The sequence below is a fragment of the Salvia splendens genome, chromosome 19 (genome assembly GCF_004379255.2).
Source record: "Salvia splendens isolate huo1 chromosome 19, SspV2, whole genome shotgun sequence".
NCBI classification, from domain to species: domain Eukaryota; kingdom Viridiplantae; phylum Streptophyta; class Magnoliopsida; order Lamiales; family Lamiaceae; genus Salvia; species Salvia splendens.
In genome coordinates, this window is record NC_056050.1 from 8,142,569 (window position 1) to 8,161,607 (window position 19,039).

Genomic DNA, 19,039 nt, shown 5'->3' on the forward strand with positions numbered 1-19,039 from the left:
TCCAGTGATTCAGAGGAGGAGCAAGACGAGGATGTACTGAACTTTGAGCCGACGGAGATTTGGATTACAAAAGAGCTGCTAGACGATATGAGAAGATTTGACGATCCAAAACGTGTGGCCATATACAAGGAAAAGAGTGCTGAGGGAAAGGTGGCGAAGTCCGGAAAAATGTACCACCCGGCGGAACTCAAACATATTAGCTCTAACGATGAGTTCAGGGGGTATATAGATGCAATCGGTTTTGATTGGTTACTAAAGCACAGCACTTTCGAAGTTCCAGTCGACGCGGCCCGTGAATTCTTTTCCACCTTCCGGTTCAAATCCACCGCCGATTTGGATACGGATTCCATAGCTTTCAGGCTTTTTAATGAAGAACATAGGATGAGTATCCGGGAGTGGACGCTGCGGATGGGCTTGCTAACGAGAACAGAAGATGATGAGGGCCTGTGGAACGACAGAATGGTTGGTCCGCCGAAGTTGACGCCAGGATTTCAGGCACAAGGTGCGTGGGAGTTCTTGACTCACTCAAGAGTGGGTCAATTTAAAACAAGTTTTTCGAAGGCACACCATATAGAAAATCGGGTCCTGCGATTCGCCCAAACTTTTGTTAGCTACAACTTGATGGGCACTGCCAACAACGCCCTGACGACCGCCGACCTATACTTTACGTGGTGCATGGCCACAGGAGTACGAGTTCATTTGGGTTATTGGTTAGCCCAAGCCTGCCATCAAGTCACCTCCAACCCGTCCAGGCATCTGTACACGTGCCATCTTCTCGGGGCCTATTTGCAGCGCAACATTGTAATTAAAATCAGCAAGGCCTGCCGTGTAGTAAAGATGTGCTCAGCCCCGGAAGTCTTCAATTTCGACTTTTTTTTCAACAAGGGGTTGCTGATCGCCCGAGGGAAGGAGGTGTGTTTTTATGAGGTCGGTAAGTCAGAGGCACAAGTCAAGCAGGAACCCGATGGTGTGGAGGTAAAGGATCAAGCCACTGAGGACGAAGTCAGGCTGATGGTTCAGGGAGTTCAGAAAGAAGTTGAGGAGGTAAGGAAAGGAATCGACGGGGTACGCAAGGAAATGACTGAGATCCGAAGGGAATTCGGAAAAAGCAGGGAAGAGGCCGCAGTCCTGAGGGGACGTATCACCGATTGGGTGGCTTCGTCAAGTGAGCAAACCAACAGGATGGCGGAGGGTGTTGCTTTGATGACGACCATGCTGAAATGGCTGCACAAAAAGTTCTCGGATGCATCAGAAACTATTCCTGGGTCTAGCGGCAACATTACAACGCTAAGTCCAGGAAGTGTATCCGCGCAGAAGCCATCACAAGGCCCGAGGCCTCACATCACCCCCTCTTCCGCTAGACCCGTGATCCTGAGGACAGCCATACCCCGACCTACTGATGACAGACCAGAGAAGCCGGAGATGCCGGCCAGGAAGAAAGCAAAGGTGACCCAGCCGACGGTGCCACCAAAGTTTGGCTCCCACGGGGGCCAGACACCGAATTGAATTTCCCCTCAAACCCAAGTAACTTTTTCTTTCTTTTATTTAACAGTTCTTTCGTTTTATTTCTGTTTTACCTGCCAGCATGCTAGGTTCTGTATATATGTGTTGAACCCTTCCACTTAGACCAAGCATTGGTCTAAGTGTGAGAAGGGGTTATATGTCATAACATGTTTTGTGTTGTATGTTGTTCCTTCTCCCACTTAGCCCAATGCTTGGTCTAAGTGTGAGAAGTTTGTGTTTTGTTGAGTTCGTTTCATGTCGCCACTAACTGGCCTGCTTTCCACTTCATACGGATTGCTTGGGGACAAGCATAAATGAAGTGGGAGGGGGGACGCAGTTAGTGCAGTTAGTGTCTTGTACATATTCTGTTAGGTCTAGGAGTTTGTAGAAGTTTTTTTTAGGTTTCGTGTTTGCATAACTGGTAAAATAAATAGCAAAAAGCCCCTTAGGGAGAGTAATTGAAGAGAAAATACATGCTAAATTGTGAATCCTTTTCTCTTAATAAATCAAAGTCAGTTGGATGAAGTAAGAACGATAGAGGATGCCTTAGATAACCCAGTTGTGCAGCCCTACTATAAGAGCGAGTTATAAGCCTATACACTTTGAGCTAACTTGTAAAAAGAATGGGCTACCACTTGATGCTTAGGGAGTAGAGAATAAAGGAGGTATAAGCTGGACGAAGTCCAGGAAAAGGAGGTATAAGCTGGACGAAGTCCAGAAAAAGGAGGTATAAGCTGGACGAAGTCCAGGAACCGGAGGTATAAGCTGGACGAAGTCCAGGGGAGGAGTTAAAATAATAGAACCGGAGGTATAAGCTGGACGAAGTCCAGGAAAAAAAAAAAAAAAAAAAAAAAAAATTAAGGGCAGGAAGCAGTAGTAACCAGACCCAGGAATAAAAAGGAGACGGTAGGAAGGAGAAACTCTCATAACCCGATGCATCAGTGGAGTAACTTTAACTTAAGAGCGATCCGATCCTAACATCCCTGGTGAGGAATGAGTGATCGAGTGAATCTAACAATTGGGAAGTCAGAAGGCTATCTTGACGAACTGACAACTCGACTAGATAGAAGAAGGGAAGGGGAGGAATCTGAGGCTGTAAACGCTTGGATTGACCTTAAACTTGTGGGGATGGCTGCTAGGAAAATACCAGTTTATGCGCTTATGTGTTTTCTTTTCTTTTGTGATTTTTATGTGTTTCGTGTTGTAGTTGTCTAGGTCTAGGAGTCTGTTTTGTTTGTAGAATAGTACTTGGGGGGGGCCGTGCATTGAAATTCGCCTTATTTCTTTTTCTTGTCTTTCATACTTGAGGACAAGCATGGTTTAAGTGTGAGCAGTTTGATAAGGCTAATTTCATGCATGGGTCTAGGGATTTAATTCGTGATTTTACTAGGACTAACGCACGTTTTAAGCCAGGTGTGTGAAGGAATTCGCCAGGTCCAGGAAAGAAGACCAAAAAATCACAAGGTCGAGGAACTGGCGATTTAGTGAACGATTATGAAGAGAATTGCTCGACGGAGGAAGCTCCAGAGTTGAAGGGTAGAATAGGGATTTCTACGAAGACTCAAGGGCTATGTCCGCATCTATAAAAGGCAGAAGCATGCAAGCTGGAGGGATCTTCTCGGGGGAGACCTCACCACAGCCTGTTGCTTAGTTCACTTTCCCACACACACACTTGATACTAGTTTTGAGGAGATCTCAGTTCGCACGTTCGGGTTTCATCTTAGCTTCCGATATGGTGTAACACCGCTCTTGTTAGGAGCGAAGAAACAATTTATTTTCCGCTTTCCGCATTTTACTTACTCTGCCGAGCTTCGTTGTTCGAAGCTCGGTTCGCTGTTTTCACCGAATAGTTTCTGGTTTAAATGCAAGTTTGATTTTCCGTTATGGCGATTGTGTTGATTTCTGGTTTGATCGTTTCGCTTATTGAGATTTTGGAGTTTTAAATTGTCTGAGTTGGATGCGTTTCGCAGCTGTTTACTGAGTTATTGTAGGTTAATGGTCAGATCCGGGAGATTGGAGTTGGATTGTGGAAGAATTTTAGTTGGATTTGCTGGATTTGTTGGTTGTTGGGTTCGGATGTCTTGGATCCGGAGTGGATCAAGTATTCTGACGTGAATCTGAGTAGTTTCGATCTGATTTTCATGCTTAGTTTACGTGTTTTACTTTCATTCCGTCTAGTGTACGCAGATCTGATGTTTTTCCGAGTTGCAGCAAGATAACGACGACCAAATCTCTATATTCTGTCGAATCTCGCTTTTTGCTCTGTTTTGTTCATCTGCAAGTTTAATTCGGTTGAGAGGATGCATTTTGCTGCGAGCTAGCGTCAGAGTTTGTTAATCTGCAGTTCTTTCCGTACTTGCCATTTTTGGAATTATGGTCCCCACTTTCAGTCATATTCTGTTTAGCTAGATTAGGTAGTTGTTTACACTGTCTAGGAAGTGGTTATGTTTCTTGTTGTCGAAGTCTGAATTTACAAGTTTAACATGTCCTAGGTCTAGCATTTACATTTTCTGCCTAGGTCTAGTTAGTTTAAAATTCTCAACCCTTTTGTTGCGTGGCAGCAGCCATTTGTCTGTCCAAAGTCTCTGAGCACTACTTTGCGAGTCCATCTCTGTGGGATCGACCCCACTTCCCTATACTAATTCATAGTATTCGGGTTGAGGGATTTATATTTTTTTGAAGGGGAGTCGATGTGTGTCCAACGACCAAGCACTTTATGTTCTCTTAAGTTCCTAGACCTTGTGCTCTAGTGGATTTAAGGAGCGTGGTGTCTTGACCAAGCACTTGCAGTGATCTATTTCTGTGCACACGTGTTAAAAAAACCTCGTTTCAATATCTGTCAGATTAAGCAAATCAGGTCAATGTATGATCATAAAAGAAGGAAAACAATGACATAGGTTAAGAGCTTGCACTTTTAACTAAATTACTCACTACTTAGGTTGTATTTTATACCCTGTATTAGTTAATTTTAGGAATGGAAATAGTTATCATTAAATATCATATGGAGTTATTAAAATTCACAACTTGCAAATGCTGGAGAAGTTTGACATATAGTATGTAAACGCATCTAAGCAGACAAAGAAAAGGTTGGAATAGATGACTATACTGCACGTCCAGAAATATTACATCTTTCCAAACTAAAATGCAAACTGAAGTTTAATTAAAATGCATGTTAGGTTCCCATATAATTCTTTGGGTGTTAATGAGATTCAAACCACTGTAAAATGAAATATTCTGCAGAAAAGAAAACCATTACTTACAAGAGACGTCACTTCCGGAATTAATGAAAGGCATTCTTTTCCATTTCAAGCATCGTCATCTTGGTTATCTTCCTGGGTGTGCTTCTGTACATATCAGCAACCTGAATGTAGCAAAAGAAATGGCTCCAATCAACTATTAAGAACAACCAATTCACAAGCATAAAAATAAAAAACCACAATATGTCAGTGAGTGTAGTTACCACCATATCAGAAGAGGAGGCATGTTCTGGATTCTTATCTTCTCGCACACGAAGTAAACATGGAAACCTCAGAGAAATTCCCTAGGTCAAGATAGAAAAGAAGAAGAGGGGATGCTCCATAATTGAAGGTAATAACGAAGAAATCCAACTTTCACGATATAGTTCTTTTTAGCAAGCAGAGGAGTTCACAAAAATCCACAACAATAAAATAGTGAACAAGAAACGGCACAATATAGTATGGAATGTAGCATGCAATGGTTTTCACATACTAGAACTTTTAAACAAAGTCACATCTCCGATATTTAACTTACTGTAGCAATAAATACGATTAGATTGCCAAATACAAGAGTAACAAATAATCAACTCAGTATCTCACTTTATTTTCACTATGGAAGAGTCACATACTTTAGTAAGACATTTAATTTTGATTGTTTACTGAAGGAGTTCAACATAAATTTCTCTGGGCAAAATATACTGGAAGTGCATCTATAATTGAACCCACTACCTATTTTGGACTCTCTTAGTTCAGTCTAGGCAAAGAGTTCCAACATTTATAACCACAATAATATCATACTAGATGACAATAATCATGGTTTTTTTTCTTGCAAGAGAAAAGGAGGTACCTTGTCGGGATCTAAGGTGCCAACGGCAGCTCGGTGAACGGGGCTAATGGTAAGATCAGCCGCTTTGACCTCCCAAACCTAAAAAGAGTAATATAAATATCAAATATCCAATATTTGAGACTTTATAAATCATGTACTATCTCTAGCAAACCAACCATTGAAAGAGACTTATAGGTACCTCACTAGGTTCAAACCACACATCCGGACTAAGAGTATCTCCATACCTGTAATATGACTGGACATTTGCGAATGTCAGAACCTTGTGAAACTTCAAATCCCATTAAAATAAAGCACACGGGTTCAAAGTTTATTTAAATAAAACTCCAACCTTTGGCTTCTCAATAACTTTTGAGCGAAGACTAGAAGAATGTTCTTCAAGCATAGCTTCAGAAAATCCAGTTCCTAACCAGATACAAAGGTTCACATACCAATTAGACATCAAATACAAATACAAACCATCAAGCAGCAACAATTATGTATTTTGTCATGAACATAGAATATTGTCATCTGGATGGCATCAAGTAGAGATATACCAATTTTACATATGCTTTGGAATTCTTCTTTGTCGTTATCATAACAAGGAGAAAGGCACCATAGACACCTAGAAGCACCAACAACATTACAATGCAGCAGTACGTCAGTAACTAAAAGAAAAGGAAACATCACCATTAACATGTCTGACACAGGGCATCATGTGATTATTGACGTCCAATCAAACAAAGCTCACAAACAACTTACCAGTACGTTTACCCCTGCCATGGAATGCAGCAATGGGGACCAAATCTAATGAATCACCAATACTGCAGAGCAGATAATGTCAATTATACCATGCAATGAGCTTATAAATTACAGATTCAACAAGCTAACGAGAGTAGGGCTTACGTGTCCATGTAGTCTTTCTTCAATTTTAGCCAGTTAAGCGACCTTTTTGAAGGTTCATATGTTGCATCTTTTTTCAATGTTTTGATGATCAACCCCTCAGAGCTGGAAAGTAAAATGAAGCAACAAAAAAGTGAAGAAGAAAAATTATTTGTACTAATTCATAGCATTGATAAAAATATGTCTACTGATTCTAACACGCTTCTTTTCAGTTTCCAGGCAGGGTGCAAAAACAAAAATTCAACCGCATCCCACAATTGGCATTACTCTCAGCCCATGCGTCCAAATTACTATGTCTACTTAGATGAAGGATCCACATTCACGGGAAGACAAATAACTAAGAGAATTATTTCTGGAACATGATTAGAGGGGCGTGCCTTAACATATCAATAATGGAAGGCATAAAAGTAAGACTAACCTAGAATTAACAGCATCGTCTAGAAACTTTTGTATTTCCTCAAGATCATCTGATGTTATAGCAGTAGCAAACTGGAAAAAACCAGGTTCTTCTTGAAATGATTTGTAAAGGTGCTGCACAAATGCCATTAGGAGGTCAACAAACAATATATAAGGCAAGACAAAATATATTGAACCACAGAACAAGTGTACAAGCATGCAACAGCAGAGAAAAGTTAGAAAACAAATACTGAAGTTGATGGTGTTCAGCAGAAGCATTTATCATAACAAAGATTACATCAGTAAGTGCCAAACATTATAATGAAGATCACTGTAGAAGAAAGAAGATTGTTTCTGGATGTTAGTTGATGACATTATGAAACCTAAAGGAAGCTCAAACTTAATGCAACAATCTTCATAACACAGACAAACTCTCAAAGTCAGAGCAAACATTAGGTAAAAGTTTATCCTCTTCAATTTAACCGAAAAAATTGAAGCATGAAAACAACTAAAAGTTCCGGTATGCCTCAGAACTCGTCTAGTAACTTATGAACAGTTCAAAATAAAAATGATTGGAACCACAAGTATTATCAGCAGGTAAAGGAAAGCAAACAAGACATCACACCTCTGTACGAACATTCAGTTGCTCCTGCAGGAGTAGTTGGCCATCAAGATAGAGAATGTCGAAAGCATATATGCAAACATTGACTTTGATTTCATCCATGACAACATTTTTCCAAGCACGAGTACTGAGTATCTGACAAAAAACAAACTTGGTAAGAAACACATCTACAACAGTTATATGTAATGAATTAGACTGCAATATCTTCAATCAAAAAGTAAAAATGCACAAAACAAAAACTAAATACAGTATACTACATACTCACTCCGTCCACCAATACAAGGGGAGTTTTGACCCGGCACGGGTTTTAAGAAATGTAGAAGAAAGTTGGTTGAAAAAGTTAGTGGAAGGTGGGTCCTACTTTTGTAATTAATTTTATAATAAAATGTGAGTGAGATAAAGTTAATGGGATGTTGGGTCCATTACCAAAGTAGTAGTGAAAAGCAAATGGGAAGTTTATTGGTGGACGGACGAAAATGGCAAAATGGGAAGTTTATTGGTGGACGAAGGGAGTATATCATTTTTAAAAAATGAAAAAATATACCAGACAGAGGGATCTTCAGATAGTGGTGGAGACATCGCTATTAAGTATTAATAATACGAAAAATAATAACCATTATCAAGAGGTACTCCCTCCATTCAGTTATAGTTGAGTCATTTTTCTATTTTGGGAAGTTCCCTTATAGTTGAGTCATTTCCATATATAGTAACTTTTTTCTCTTTCTTACTTTACTCTCTCTTACTTTATTCTCTCTACTTTATTCTCTCTACTTTTCTCTCTCTTACTTTTTTTATCTATTTATTTAACACACTCAACATCCATTTCTTAAGCTCCGTGCCAAAAAGTTTCGCCTCAACTATGAGGGAACGGATGGAGTATTTAGAAGCAAAAAGCAACACTATGACAGCAGAGTTCAGATAGAAGGAAAATGATAGGAATATCCACAACAAATATTAGGGTATCTACCAATGCATTAGAACAAAAACCCAGTTTAAAAACCCCTCTAGTCAATTTTCCATAAGGCACTTAACCATTTCCATCCAGGAAACAGCACAATAATGGCTAACATTCATATTAGCATGATTTAGATATAGCATCTACAATCCCTACTAAATCTGCCAGTACAATATATGTGGATACAAATTCCCCAGCTCATGTAAAATATAATGATCACCGCACCTATAGTAAAATGAATTATCAAAAATTGGTCCCAGTTGTGTATAAATCAAAAACTTTTGTACCTGGAAAGGTAGAATTTTTTGTTTGTCACGATCGTATGCAACAAGTTCGCAGTCAAGAACAAATGATTTTACAGAAGGCTTTTTTAATCTGCAGTTAGAAGGTAAATGTTAGTAAGCAGTACACAAATAAGAAAATGTAATGACTCAGTGTGAACAGAAAGAAAAATTTATATGAGAATGGCCAGATTGAAAGAGACATAAAAATGATAATGCCTTCATATAAAGGAATAGAGCTATTTTAGGATTAATTATTAATGCATAAAAGCATTTGTAGTTAGTAGATGGAACTATAAAAAGCACTCAGTGAATCAGATAGGATAATCTGTCAGTTCTATGATAAAAGAATAAGACATAGTGTTAGTTTTCATTTCCAAGTAGGCCGTCTCCTATTTTCCTTTTGTACAATGCCATTGAAAAGATACTTGTAGTTTTTTAAATGGGAAAAGATACATGTAAGTTGTACTCCCTCCGTCCCAACTAAGTTGAGTCGTATTCCTCTTTAGGATGTCCCAACTAAGTTGAGTTATTTCCTTTTTTAACAAAAAAACAAAACAGTCAATCGCTCTTACTTTATTCCACTATCTACTTTACTCTCTCTTTATCTTTCCTACTTTATTCATCTCTCCTACTTTTCAACACAATTTCTTAATCTTTGTGCCCAAAAATTATGTCTCAACTTAGTTGGGACGGAGGGAGTACTAGTTAATAAACAAATAAAAACATGTGCCACTAATACCAATAAAATACCCCCTCCGTCCTATAAAAATATGAGCAATTGAAGTGGCACGGAAATTAATACACAATTGGTAAAGTAAGAGAGAAGATGAGAAGGGTAGTTAAAGTCGTGTTAGTGGATAGTGGGACCCACATTATTATTATTGTTTAATGAGTTGTAATGGTGGGGCATAATGGTATAAGTTGTAAATAAATTGATGTATATGGGTAATGAGTTGGGGACAACTTTCCATAAATGGAAATGCCCATATTTTTATGGGACGGATGGAAATGGAATGCACATATTTTTATGGACTAGACTCTAGAGGAGTAATACAGATAAGTCATCAACAAATGAAAATGTCACCGATGCAACAAATTACTTTTTCTTTAAAAAAATTCAAAACTACCCACTCTTGATATATTCCTAAACCCCCGCCACAAAAATTTTTAAAATACCATCCCTGCAATATTCTAGGATGCCACAAATGATACTGTCAAATCATTCAAATTTATAGGGGGTACTTCTGGCTGTGTTTTAAGTAACTAATTGTATTCTTGGATATATCCAAGTTTATTCAATCTTCTCCTATTTATTTTGTAATCAAGCGCTCATTTAAAAGTACTAAAACAAATGCATAGGGCACAATTTTGTTGATATTCACTTGGGGGAAGAATGATGTTTCCGTCCACGAAAAATAGACAAGTTTTGCCATTTTGGTCCGTCCACAAAAAATAGACTAAGTTCAAAAAGGAAAGTTTTCAACTAATACTAGACCTACACATCATTCTAAATGTGGACTCCACAATCCACCAACACTCATTTCACTACCTTTTCCCTCCCTCTCTCTTACTTTTCCTATATCTCCCTTACTTTACCAATTATACATTAAAACCCGTGAATCCACTAACACTCATTTCACTACCTTTTCCCTCCCTCTCTCTTACTTTTCCTATATCTCTCTTACTTTTCCTATATCTACGGTTGACAAGCCATTTCAAACAGCTTGTGGTAGCCTATTCCCAAAAGCTTTCTGGCTCAGCTACTCCGGACTGGTACTTTTATAAGATCGGGTAATTACGGTACACTTGTCAAGTAGGTGTCATAACTCAAGTCCTAACACATGAAAATATTCTATAGCTACTCATTAAGGTAAAGATTACCTAGTGATAGCAGCAACAACATCTGGAAACTTTCCAGTATTCCGCTCTGCATTTCTACTGTATATCTCTACTGAGCCATTCTCCATATAGTGTATCTACAAGGAAAGTTAACAGCTAAGTAAAAAAACTCAAGACTTCATAATTCCAGAATTTTGGTATATTAATTTAAGTATTGTCACCTGAGCACGTTCTCCATCATACTTGTATTCGCAGGTGTATTCCATACCTTGAAACTTTTCCACAATTTCAGATACTCCTTTTGTAGGTTTAGCTAACATGGGTCCGACAGGAATACCGGGTGAAAAGCTACATGTCTTCTGGAGATCCCACACACCGCCAAGAAGAAGAGCAGGAATGATTTTATCGTAAACTGGAATTACAGAATAAACTTGTTTGATGATTTTTGCAGCCTGGAAGACAGAAGAGAAAATATATAAATTTATCTAAAAATGTCATATGATAGTCGGAAAGAATAAGTATATAGAAAATCATACAATTCAACAACTTAAATCTGCAATCCAAAGTAACTTCCTAGACTTCAACCCACTAGCACTCTACAAGAAATCATCATAAAGACATCTGCTATAGCTCTTGATTTCTATCTTTAATCTACATGACATCGTAATTCATTGCTCAATTAAAATATTCGCATACTCACATAAATAAATAAAAAAAGAAACACTCTTTTCTAATAATCAGAAAACCATGTTAACATCTAAGAATCCAAGTAACAGAACCTGTGGACAGCCAACTAGTACAGGTATTTAGACTCTTCTGCACATCAGAGTAGATTGTTCTGGAGATATTCTAGTACGTAACAACTTACTTCTTCGAGCGAATGATCGGCCTATGCAGAAACTGAATGCTTCTCTGAATATACAGCAGCATGCCCTAATGCAGCCAATAGAGTTTGTTCTGCCAAACCAATACGTAATTTTGTCTGCACAAAGGCAAAGTTTGTGATTTGTTGCATAATCAAATGTAATACCAAATAGATTATTTCAATTTACCTGGAGCAAACGAATCAAAAATTGAGGTTCACAATCAGTTGTTGCAACTAGTAATGCCTTTATGTGATTCTTTTCTTCTCTTGACTATCTTTCCCAGATTCCTATGGCAGCTAGCAAGTTAGACAAGAAATACATTGATCACTTGATTCATGTAACTTAAAATTAAGGTTCAAAAGTGAATATTCTGGGGAGTTGATGAAAAAACATGCATCTGTAATAGAAATATAGAATATATAAGAAGCATCATTCTTGATAATAATAGATTAGACAAGCTCTTAAGTTGGCATGTCCTATCACTTCCACGGTAAATAGAAGGTGAGAGCACTAGAAAAGGATACAAGGTGTATTGCATTAACTGTGACTAAGAAGCCAAAAATTGTAAACATATAAGAGCTCCAATCTGGACTCTGGAGCCATTAAGTGATTAAACTAAGCTGAACGTCCAATATGTTTAAACACTAAGCGAAACACAGTTATTTCTAATCAAAATGCATCAGAACCTTTGCTGGAAAAAGAGAGCAATATTTGGAGCCACCTACTTGCTAACTAAAATCAAGCTGCATTTAATTTCTTTATGTTGAAACCAAATAATGAAAGATGCAACATCTGAACCGAATAACCTAAATATGCAAACAGAAAATGTAACAAAAACTTCAACAAGGAAAATAAAAACAAAGATAATAGTCATAATACCAAATACATTTCAAAGAAATAATAATACCTTTGCAATCAGCCTGAATGTGTCAAAGACTTTAATAACGGTTAACGGTTCTGGTTTACGCAACAAAGGCTGCGACGTATGGATGGCTTTTGCTACAAGGCCTAGATCACCAAGCTCCTACAGTTAAGAAATATTCAAATCAACAGAACAATAACAAAGCAGCAAAAAGTGTGACAGATAGTACAAGAAAAGAAGCTCATCACAAGAAAAAAGCTAGATAGAATGAAATAGAAACAAGGACTTATTAATTAAACACAGCCATAAAACCATCTCTCCCAAGAAGACTTGTCACAACAACAAAAAAAGATGCCCATGTTAGTGTCATCTAGGCTCTACCAGTAGAGCTACCAGGGAAAAACCATTTTACATAATCTTTATTCACATAATGAACAATTTCTCATTGTGAAACAGATGATTCATATGGTCGGGACAGCAACAGTTCTTCATCTTAAATGCTGACTAAAATGATGGAATGATAAGATGGTGCATTACAAGGAACAATGATAGAAGAATGCTTAGAGATAAATCAAGTAGGTGCGCACATATACACATAGGTTTATCTTCAGCGCATACTAAACTTAAGATTCAGGGAAGCTAATCCATGTTATAGGCCCAAGTTACTCCATCTAATACTTGAGTTCAAATAATTTAGAAAAGCTCAAAACCAAGCAAATTAAAGGCATGGCACATAGTCAACTTCAATGGTAAAACATCCAATCACCTCGTATTGCTTCTTAATATGTGCTTCTTTAGCACCACAAGCCTCAGCAAGTGCCTTGATAATCGAAGATTCGCCAATACCAAGCTCCAAACCCTCGTGAGCAGGTGCGATCCTATTCACCAAAAGATACATAACCGCCAAGAGATCGTCAGGCGCTGTTTCCATCACTGTCCTCAACATATTACACACAATGCCCGTGATAACAATCCTTCCTGACTCCTTAGAGACAGCCTCCAACGTCTTTGCCAAAAACATGAAAGGCACCCGTTTTCCTTCACCCCAATACGCCGCCTTCTTCGCTTTGAATTCTACAGCCTTTTTCTTCAACTCCGATACACTCTCCTCTGGCGTAATTGACAACTTCGGCTTCTTCGCATTACTACTACTGGTCTGAATTTGATTTGAATCCGAATCTTTCAATCCACCGATTTCACACGAGTGCACAATATCTTGATTTTCAGTGGGTGCTGGTGTGTCTTCCTTTTGTGGAAGTAAATCAGGGGTCTGGGATTGGGGTTTAGATGGGCTTTTGCGTTTCCGTGGTGATGATTCTTTAGCCTTGGACGGTTGATTTTTCTTCTTGGAAGCATTGGCCATGAGAAGATCAAAAGCTGAGCGGGAAGAGGCGGACATTTTTTGTGCACTAGGGTTTAGTGTGGTGGAATTAAAGAAATGCTTAGAGGAGATGGAGACGGAGGATCGGGAGGTGAGTTTTCTGGCGACGTTAAGAGAGAGAGACGAGGGGCGAGGTGTGGCGACTTGAGCAGAACGAGAACATCAACCGCGCGGGAAAATTGTGCAGTGGATTGTGAAGCCTTCACAGTAAGCATGCACAAACCGAACCGGCCCAGCAGTTAACCGTCAGTTCAGGTCCGCCGGTTCATGAACCGGAATTGGCGGTTTGAACCGTCTGACGGGTTCGCGGTTCAGGCGGGCCGGTTTAGGGTCGAGGGATTATTAAACCGTGAACCGGCGGTTCAACGGTTCCAACGGCGGATTCCGTCTAGGGGCGTAGGGTTGCGGTTCAAACCGGCGGTTTCCGGCGGTTCCGGTGACTTTTCAAGTGGCAGGTCGTAGTAGGGCTGGCAATTTTTGACACGACACGATAATACGACACGAATCGGCACGAAATTAATGGGTTTGGATCAAAGCTTATTGGGTTCGTGTCCTTATCGGGTCGACCCATTAAGGATACAAAAATTTCGTGTCGTGTTCGTGTTATCCGTTAACAATACGTGTCTGTGTCGTGTTCGTGTCGGGTTCGTGTTATCCGTTAACAAATAATATTTTAATATTATTAATTCTTATTATTTTTTTTTTTCAATATTTATTAAATTGACTCTCATAGTCTCGTATGGTCATATCTCATTTAAATCATTTAAATATTTAATCACTTTCCAATACGTGTTGTTATCGTGTCGCGTTGACCCGAAGTGGTTCGTGTCGTTAATGGGTTTGTGTCGTGTTCGTGTCTGAGGGTAGCGGGCCGTGTTCGTGTTCGTGTTTGGGGTTTTCTTAACAGGTCGTGTACGTGTTTGTTATTATCGTGTTCGTGTCGTTATCGTGTCGACAAGATAACGACCGGACACGCACGATTTGCCACCCCTAGGTCGTAGGCCTGAAAACCGGTCAGAAACCGGCGGTTTCCGTCAGAAAACCGTGGACTGAACCGCCGGTTTATGGTTGAACCCCCGGTTTCGGCCGAATTTCAAATTTCAATTTTTTTTTATTTCTTCCAATTTTACTCCTATAAATACCTCACTTCACACTCATTTTTACTCACTACATTCTTGTGTTAACAAAGATTTCATTATCAATCTCTATTTCTCTATTCTCTCCTCATTCTCTCTAATTGCTCAAGTTGTTTACTAGTTACTAGTTACTAGTTACTACTTACTACTTACTACTATATTTGTTGTTGTGCTCGTAATTCACCACTTATTCCATACTCCATATTCAATCCATACTACTTTCATTTATCACTATGTCTTCTTCTCGTAGTGGACCGTGACGTGGTGATCGGGGTAAGGGAATTGCCCAAGATCAAAATACTACTCGTCCCTCAAAATCAAGGCGACCTAGCCGTTGAGAGAGAGAGAGATCCTTTTGTTGAGTTTTACTTATTGGGCAAAATCACATTTATGTAGGTGTACTTATATTCTCTATATTAATTTTGTTATTCTATTCAGTTTGTCAAATTATTTGATAATTTAAGATCTTTGTCTTATAAATATCCAGTTTTGGTTAACCTCAAATTTACTGAATTTCCTTTACTGAATCATGGCTTTGTTAGAATTAACTTTTCAATGTTCGAGAATATTTTTGAATAATTATGAAGATTAATTTTGGATCGAACCATTAATTTATTGAATTTAAATTGCCAACTTTGTATCATTATCTGTAGTAATCCCATATCATATGCGAAATTTCCACAAAATTATAGGGTAGTAACTAGTACTCTAGTAGTATATAACAAGAAAAATGACAAGGCAAAATAATTTTATGATAATTAAATGGTTAGTATTCTATTTGGACAACGTATAAATTAGTAATTAGTAGTATTTCCCTACTAAAGTAGATTTGATTGCTTTTTTCGTATTAATTGTCAAACCGTAGAAATTAATGATTCATACAGGTCATAAAAAAGGTCAAACAAATTGAGTAAAGATAAATTTACAAAATTTGTATATACAAAAATGCCCTTAAAATTTAAATAGGATAACACTTTTATTGTGATTTAATAGCATCATTAATTACATATTTCTGTGACTAATTTGGCTCCCCTGTTTATAATTGTAGGAGGAAAATTATATTCTTACAATTTTTGCTCTATTAATTTATATTGTTTAAAAAATATATAATTGAATTTATTCTTGAAAATATTCTCTTTATTAAAAGATTCACAATTAAATTTTAGATAGAATAATCATTCATAGTATGTTAATGGAATAAGTTTTTTATTCATTTTATTTATACTATCACTTTGATATGAAGATAAATAAAATTTTCCTTTTATTTAAATATTCTCTTTCATTACATCATATATATATATATATATATAGGGTAGTGATCAAAGTATAACTAATATTAAGTGTATAACTAGAGAACAAATCTCAGCCACACATTATCTTAATCCAATGATTAAAATAAGTAAACATTTTTAGTTAATAAAAAACTGCATGAGGGCATTTTTGGAAATCAACTTTGTTCCCCTCAATTTCGACGTTTCTTCACATTTTGAGCAGTGCTGCAGATCTTTTAATTATGCTTCTGTTTCAACTTCTGATTCCATGTCATTCGCCTAATTTTATTCACTCAGAATTCATGTTCTAATTTTGCGTATGGATTCATGAATTTAGATTCTATAGATTTAACTTTGCAGTTGTGCAGTGGAAGAAGGATTTAGTTCACTGAGATGGAAATGTCCACTCCGTCGCCATCGCAACGCCCGCGGAATCATCAATACCAGAAAAACCTAGGTTTTTGCACATAATCTCGATCTCGTCGTCGATACCTTGAACCCTAAAACTCTGCCTCCCACCGTACAAATCGAGCGACCATGTGTGCAGAGACTCCTCCGACGCGGTGTAGTACGACGAAGATGACGACGGAGGAGCTGAGGCGGATGAGAGCGAGTAATCGTATTTGATATTCTTCCTCACGTTACGCCGCTCAAGCCTCGGTTTCACCTGGAGCACGCGGTGGTGTCGCTGAGCGAGGGGCTGCAGGAGGCCAACGTGGCGCGCCAGTACGCGGAGGCGGTGGAGGAGGAGGGGGAGTCGTCGTTCGAGGACCCTGACCGCGTGGGGCCGGTCAGGCTCGACTGCAAGGTGTGCGAGAGGGAGCTGGCGAACGTGATGGTGTGGTCATGCCGCCACGTCTGCGTCTGCAAGCGATGCGATGCTGCCCTGTTTGCCGGATGGTGAAGACCACCAGCGTGGAAGTGTGTCTCCCTCTTGATTGAATTGATTTAAATTGTTTGCGGTTTTAAATTTGTAACGATTGGATATTGGTTTGTATTTTGGTATGTACTGTTACTAATTTACTATAGTAAAATTGGCAAGATTTTAGTATGTAATGATTATAAATGCATAAGAAACAATGCAAATGTATTGTTACTAATTTAACCAAAGAATCATCCCTCTTACCCTGGAACACAACACTATAACCATGATTTTACTTCACTTTTGTTCACAAAACACATCACTGTTATCATGATTTTACTTCACTCTTGTTCACAAAACACATCACTCTTACTATGATTTTACTTCACTCTTGTTCACAAAACACATCGCTCTTATCATGATTTTACTTCACTCTTGTTCACAAAACACATCACTCTTATCATAATTTTACTTCACTCTTGTTCACAAAACACATCACTCTTATCATGATTTTACTTCACTCTTGTTTACGAAACACATCACTCTTATCATGATTTTACTTCACTCTTGTTCACAAAACACATCACTCTTATCATGATTTTACTTCACACTTGTTCACAAAACACATCACTCTTATCATGATTTTACTTCACTCTTGTTCACAAAACACATCACTTTTATCATGATTTTACTTCACTCTTGTTCACAAAACACATCACTCTTATCATGATTTTACTTCACTCTTGTTTACGAAACACATCACTCTTATCATGATTTTACTTCACTCTTGTTTACGAAACACATCACTCTTATCATGATTTTACTTCACTCTTGTTCACAAAACACATCACTTTTAGCATGATTTTACTTCATTTTTGTTAACAAAATACATCACTATTAGCTCTAAGGGAAATAAATAAACAAATGCCATCTTGTATATCAATAATGCTGATCGTAAAAAAAGCCATAAATAGATCCTTTCGAACATTAAAATAACCTTCTACAAATAGGATGTCATGTCAACATAAAAAAATCTCCTTAGTCCTTATATCTGAAAAGATTATGAATCTCCATAAAGCTTGTTTGATGGACAATGGATCTAGAAATTCATCTTTCTTCAACAAATTCATCTTTGACAACTACAAGAGATGAAATCCAAAAGAGAATTTCTAGGACCTGTGTGTAGTCGACATTAATGAATGAATGCATATAAATAAGACAGTGAATGATTAGAAGAGCAGCCCCTCCTCTCCGCCGCCGACCAATGTGAGGCGCCAGCCTACGGCGAGGAAGAAGGTGCGCCTAATCGGCGATCTCTGTTCTGGAACAAAGCGATCCACTACTACATCTCGTGCGACGCTCTCTCCGCAAACAGGATCCCTAGCCCGCCGCGCTCCGGCCGCTCCTACTCTCGCGGCTGTTCCGCCATCACCCCCGCACCATAGAAAAGCATAAAATTTTGTGTTGATAGTTTTGTATGTGCAATGGCCATTATACCCCCTCTTTGTTATTGTGAAGTAAATTAGTGATAGGGGAACTAATTTCTCCTTTAAATTAAAAAATTACATGTATTAATACTAGCCCTTGATTTTTTTGATCTTGTGGCTATGATTTATTCTCTAGTTATTTGGTTAAGGTGTGTTTCTCATAGATCACTACCCTATATATATATATATAGGGGAGTGATCAAGATATAACTAATCTTAAGTATATAACTAGAGAACAAATCTCAGCCACACATCTTAATGGAACAAATATTATTTATTTTAATAATATAAAATAGGCCAAGGGTATTTTTGGAAATTACATTATCAAATTCAAATTTACGTGATTTCCTTTCTTTCTCCTTCCAAATCTGCGATCAAATCTCCTTCGATTTGGGGCGGCGCTGATGCAGGCACTGGCGACGTGGCAGAGTTGGGGCGGTTGGTTGTGATGGGCGTCGCATCGTGTTGATGTTGGTGGTGGTAGCCGTGATTTAGTGACAGCGGGAGCGGAGCTGCGTTGGTGCGCCACGGATTGTGTGCGGCGGTGATATTAGTTGAGAGAAACTCCGTCCAAGGACACTGTTGTTGAGAGCGATACGGCAGCGGCTGCGGT

At 38.4% G+C, this 19,039-nt stretch overlaps 1 pseudogene; it reads right to left on the bottom strand.

The window, feature by feature from the left end:
* Positions 1 to 4,585: 4,585 nt before the first annotated feature.
* On the bottom strand, positions 4,586 to 13,819 carry LOC121778194 (annotated as a pseudogene).
* Positions 13,820 to 19,039: the final 5,220 nt, after the last annotated feature.